A 6,814-nucleotide genomic window follows, 5' to 3' on the forward strand; every position below is an offset into this window, starting at 1 on the left:
CTTTCCAATCTCCAATGTAACTAACAACAGGCTACGTCCTCTGATTTTCTGTCAATATGCTTTCGTGGAGAGGAACAACCTATTATCTCAAACCCACATCTTTGGCCTGGATTTGCCATTACTTTAGCATATAATTGCCAGCTCATGTGCTTGCCTCTTATCTCTTCAACTTTAACATTTGATAATACAAGTTAAGTGTACCCCTACGGCATTCACTTTGGAGCTGTTAAACACTTAGGTGGGGTGGCATGTGCCTATAGCTACTTAGCTGAGGCAGGAGAATCCTTTCAGCCCAGGAATTCAAAGCCTGCCTGGGCAGCGCAGATTGTCATCTAAAACAAAACAAAACACCAAAAGAACACAGCACAAGAAAAGAAAATTTTGCTCTTCATGGGTTTTCAAAAACTGTTAGGAATCCATTGCACAGTCTGTAATAGGAAGTATGACAGCATATTTCTTTTTGTTTAGTCAGGGTGGTGGGGATTGAACCTATGGCCTCACACACGCTAAGCAAGCTGCCACTAAGTGATAGCCCCAGGCAAGAACAAAAGAAAGAGAGAGGAAGAAAAAGGAAGGAAGGAAGGAGAGAGGAGAGCAAGAAAGCAAGTACTACTTTGTTCATTCATACTCAGTGACTTTTCAGTCAGGGTTATATGTAGCCCTGGCTGACCTTGAATTTATCCTTCCTGCTGCTGCCTCCCAAGTAGCTGGGGTTACAGAGCTGTGCTACCAAACCTGCAGTAAACTTCCAATCTTTAAGAAAGCCGCCATCTGAGGGGAGAGGAAGGACTGGAGGTATACAAAGGGAATCTGTTTACAAGTGAGGCAATGTGGCTTTGGCTGTACCTGCTTCCTGGTTTTTAAACCATTCAGTGTAACTATGACTACACCACTGTTACCTCTTGCTTCAGTTTTGGTTTTTAAAAGAAAAAACATGTGTCTTAGCCACTTGAAGGAATACATTACATTTGGAATTATCACAACTGCTTCTCTGAAATAGATTAGCTCTTATGGTCTTATGTTTTATAGGAAAATCCATCTGTATTTACCATACAGTTCTTACTATTGTTCTTGATGTGAAATGATAGAACTTCTGGGAAAGATTTGTTTTTGAAACTGAGGTCCAATTATTATATAGTACTCTTGTTTTCCCCATCACGATGCAGCTGACTAGGAGCTTTTGCTATTTTATTTAATCATGTTTCAAAGCCTTCTACTCAGAAGCTTTTACTCAATATCTGTCCTTGATTTAAAACAGTGCCCATATCCTGTAATTTGTAATAAATCATATACAAATAAAAATGAAGATATATTTTAGCTATCTAATTATGTCCTTTTGCTTAGTACAATAAAATTAGTCAAAGTCTTCTTAAGGCTTTTTATATAGAAATACTACCAAAATAATATATACCAAAATAATGTTTGATATCCAATAACAAAAATGAAGGCATTCGTTAGAAAACACTGACAATTTCAGAAAAACACACTGAAATGTGAGGTCATGAGCAAAGGAAGCCTTTGTCCTTTGCTTTCAACTTTGAACACATCAGAGTGTAGACAACAATAGAAAAAAGACCTTGTCATATATTGCTCCAAAATTAGTTACACTATAAATCATATTTCCTGTTCTTCAAATTCCAAGTATTTCAAAGGTCATGATTCAGACAGTAGCTATGCTTCACACAGCGTGGTATCTGGGCATCCCAAAGGTTTAGTTTCTACTGTAAACAATTTAATGCTATGTACAAAGGGGATAACTTCCTCTACAGTCTTGCAAGTATCTGATAATTTTTAATTAATAAACTGTCACATGGGAAAAACATCTTAAAATATAATTTGCCCCAAATGAATGGGTGGGTCTGTTCAGAGATAGCTAAAATCACCTTCATACTGATTAGAGCCACCAAGGCATGGCCCTACCTGTTTCTCCTAAGTATCCACAGAAAATTTCCGACATCAAAATTATTTTTCTTCTACCCATTTTCCATTTATGTTGGTCATTTTTCACTCTCCTGCAACTAGTTGACAACATCTATACAAAGATAAAAATAAAACCCCTGGTAGTTTTATGTTCTCTCTACCTGCCAAGCTCTAATCAGAAAACAAAAAAAAAAATACAAGCTGCGTTCCCACCAGCAATGAAGGAGTGTTCCTCTCTCTCCACATCCTTGCCAGCATGTGGCGTCACTTGAATTTTTGATCTTAGCCATTCTGATAGGTGTAAGATGGAATCTCAGAGTCGTTTTGATTTGCATTGAGCATTTCTTTGTCTGTCAACCATTTGATATTCCTCTGTTGAGAATTCTCTGTGTAATTCTGAGCCCCATTTCTCAATTAGGTTACTTGGTTTGGTGATGTTTAATTTCTTGAGTTCTTTATATATTTTGGATATTAGACCTTTGTCAGATGTAGGGTTGGTGAAGATCTTTTCCCAGTCTGTAGGCTGTCGCTTTGTTTTGTTGACAGTGTCTCCTGCCTTACAGAAGCTTCTCAGCCTCATGAGGTCCCATTTATTAATTGTTGACCTTAAGGCCTGGGATGTTGGTATTCTGTTCAGGGGGTCTGATCAAACTATTGCACTAACCAAGGACAATACAAGCAGTAAATATCGATCTACCCAATGGACAGGACATGCTCCACATTGGGGACTAACTCTGACATGAACTCTGGTGCCCCATATTTGACCACTTCCCCTTTGCAGGGAGGCCTGATGGCACTCAAAGAATAAGCAGGCTACCAAGATGAGACTTGATAGCCTATGACCATATAATGGAGGAGGAGGTCCCCCTCGGTCTTAGACCTAGGGGAGGGGAATAGGGTGAAAGTGGGAGGGAGGGAGGAATGGGAGGATACAAGTGATGGGATAACAACTTATTTGTAATCTGAATAAATTAATAAAATTAAAATTAAACAAACAACAAATAAAAAATAATCAAGACACTTCTTTAAGGTGTGTGTGTGTGGGGGGGGGGGAGGACACGACCCAGACAACACCAAAACTGCTACCTTTCATTGGTTTGCAGTAAAAACTGTATTAACTGCCAACTTTTGATGACAACTACCATCTCATCAGCTTAGTCCCAAGTTATAACATTTTATAGAGCTGACTATTTCCCCCAATGTCTTTAAAAATTAGCTATTTTAGACTCAGGATAACTTTTTTTTTCTTACTAACTGTGAGATAGTGATGTTGGCTCACCTCAAACTCACTAGGTAGAGCAGGCATAAAGACCCACAGCCTCTGCTGGGATTAAAGGTGTGTGCCACCATGCACAGCTTCTCACATTTTAAAAGCTTTCCTATAGGCCCCAGAAAAGATTAAAATAAAAAGAACAGAAGGAAATGTACTGCAGTATTTAGATACCCAGGCTATGGCGACAGTACTATTTTAGCTGACGTGACAAAGAGCAGTCCACCTACTCAGTCAAAATTTCCAAACTTGTTTCATTTGCTTATTCTGTAAGAAAAGTCAGATTTAAATAAAATGTGTAGTACTTTTAAGAACTAGATATACAGGGTGGTGGCGGCACACATCTTTAATCCCAGCACTCAGGGAGGCAGAGGCAAGCAGATCTGAGTTGGAGGCCAGCCTGGTCTACAGAGTGAGTTCCAGGACAGCCAAGGCTACAAAGAGAAACCCCGTCTCAAAACAACAACAAAAACAACAAAACTAGAAGTACACATTAAATTTATAATGTTCTTTAAATGAAACGTTGCAATGTTTTTAAAACAAGGTAATGGTATGTATTCTTGTTATTTTTGTTAAGTTTTCATCATTTTAAACTACAGTAAGGATGTTTATGCTCTTGCTTTGAAACATTTTCATCATTATAATTGAGCATTTGTGGTGTTGGGAATCAATCTCAGGGCAGTGCACACGTTAGGCAGGTGTTCCACCACTAAGCAACATCCCCAACTAAAACACTCCTAATGTATCTTCAGTGCAGGAACCGGTGTTGGCTCAAGACAACCCAAGACCAGTTCTCAGCCCAAAGCAGATTTATTGTTCCAAGAGGGACAAAGGGCAGGAATTAAGCCAACAAGAGGAGATAGAGAACAAGGGAGACAGGAAAGGTGTATCTGTCCCCTCCCCCTGGGGGACGTGCAGAGGGCTAACAAAGGACTGCCTCTGGATGGAGAGGAAACAGAACATAGAGACCAGTGGTTTATAAAGGCAAAATGGAAAGCCCCATGTTAGGATGAGGTGTTTAATTTTAATTGGGAAAATTAGGTGAGCCAAAGGGGGCTTTTGGTTACTGGACTTCAATACTTTGATAGTTGGACCTTGGCAGTCAGCCTCAGGAGGAGGTAGTGGCCAAATAAGGGAATAGACTTGGTGACTGGCTTTAGGAATTTTATCTAATGGTTTTCAGCAAGGCAGAGGGCATGGGGGGCAGAGCAAGGGCTGCCAGTGCCGTCCCTTCATTCATGCCATACATTTCTGCATGGAATGTGCCTTTGCTAACTGGCTTTTCCATCTTACCTTAAAAATCAGAAAAGTATCTCTTGAGTTTATGTGCTTCTTTTTATGTGTTGAGAGCTTTTTACCTGTCCTGCCTCAAAGAATCTCTGCCTCCTATCATTGCAAAGCAAGTGCATTCAATGGAAATACAACTTTATGGAAAGCTGGATAGACTTGAAATAGTATACCCATAACGTAGCCTGTTCAATTACAGAGGCAGATGTGGGCCACTGGGGTGATCAGTGTGGAAAAGTACCTGCTGCACACCTGTGGAGACACACCCAAAGGATGAAGACAAAAGCCAACTGCACAAAACTGTCCTCTGACTTCCACACATACGGTGGCACACATGCCCTTCCCCAACAGTTACAAAACAACAGTATTTTCAAAAGCAGACATTTCTCTTTACATAGCTAATATTTATCATTTTAAAAAGGAAAAACTTCATTGTGATAATGAGATTTTATAGAGTAAAACAGCCTGTTATATATGATTAAGGCTAGATCATGCACACAATGGTAGGACCACAGATTATATGGCCTGGTGACATTGTGCCTGTCTTAGCTTATGCAAGTATATGCTCTGTGATGTTTCAAACTGTGACATTACCTAAGGATGTACATACCACTCAGACCACATACCTGCTATAAATAATGCACAACAGTATATCACAAAAACATTAACTAATTCTGATAATTTTTACATGTTAAAATTTCAGAACAGATTCAACTTCAGACTGCAATATACTGCTTGGCAATGTCTGTTAGTATAATCTCGTATTTTATACCAGTAACTCTGATATGGCAAGCTTCGGAAAGACTTCTGAAATTTAGTGAAAGTTTGCTGTACATAGTGTACTGTAGTGTACTGGAACATTGGTTATGCACTAATATAATTATTAAATATTCTAAAAGTAGGTATTTTGAAAATATATTTTGAATGGTAACAGACTTGCAAAAATTTATTTAAGAAAATGTTAAAACATTTACTTTATAGTAAATTAACCACAATGCTAGAGGTCAAACCCAGTATTCTGAACATGCAGCTCTTCAATGTTTTGTTTTTAACTGAACTTCAATCTGGGACTGGGGAGATGGCTCAGTCATTAAATGTTAGTCTCACAACCAAAAAGAGCTACTACGCAATCATGAGGATGAAGGTTCGGATCCCAGCCCCCATGTGACAAGCCAGGCATCCTGTAATGTCTGTAAAATGCAGCTCAGAGGGATTCAACCTCAGGCCCCATTGCTGCACATGTACAAGTGTGCACACACTACATTGTTTTAAAAAATCTGGAGTTTGTCTTTTTGTTTAGGGAAAAAAAACACTCATAGGTTTTTAAAATGGGGTAAATAGGTCATACCTTCAACAACTAGAAAGTACATTTCAATAATTAACACAATAAGTCATGAACTGCTTTAGTAGTAGCCTGAGCATCACTGACAAACATATTCCTCTTCATCTTCAACATTTGCATCTCTCATCAAGGACAAAATCAGATCAGAGCATAGACTCTTGAATCCACCTTGTGAAGCTGTCCTCACTGCTACTTTGTGTATAGGTAGGAAACAGCTGAAAAGGCACTGATGACCGGATAAGCATGTAACAAGCCTGGCTGCAATCACGTAAGCTGCCAAGTACTTTTCCTGAGGCTCACTTCTTTGTTAAGCAGTAGGCCATGCCAGCTCCCTGCAGCGTCTGCTGTACAGTGGGAGAGGATAAGGCTTCTGTCTGCTCTTTGTGTGGCACCCTGCACAGCGCTCAATAAATGCCCATGTTATGAAGAAAAGAGAGATACAAGGCAAACCAGTCCAGGAACTAGAATGAAGCAGGAACAGAAACCAGAATCAAATTAAAATAATATTTTATCAAAGTACACACAATATCAAGTCAGAGGAAATTTAAGTCCAATCAACATAAATTTTTAAAATCTATTTTTTAAAAAAAAATGAATCAATTAACACAAGTGTAACTAAGCACTGAATTACCAAATAATTTTTAACAAACAAAAATTATTATTAAAGAAGGGGGCTGGAGAGATAGCTCAGCAGTTAACAACCCTGGATGTTCTTGCAGAGGACCTGGATCTGATTTCCTGCATCTGTATGGCAGCTCACAACAGAGTGCACTCCAGTTCCAGGACATTCCAGCCCTCTTCTGGTCTCCACAGGCACTTCATTCACACGGTACACAGACTGACAACTACACATAAGAATAAGATAAGACGTACTACTGAAAAACAGTATTTTTGAGACATGATCCCGCCATAACATCTAGACCACCCTAGACCGTTCTGTCGCCCAGTCACTTCAACTCGTCTCCTGCTGCTCCTTCCTCAGTGCTACGGCCACA

This window comes from Acomys russatus, chromosome 10 (genome assembly GCF_903995435.1).
Source record: "Acomys russatus chromosome 10, mAcoRus1.1, whole genome shotgun sequence".
Taxonomy (NCBI): domain Eukaryota; kingdom Metazoa; phylum Chordata; class Mammalia; order Rodentia; family Muridae; genus Acomys; species Acomys russatus.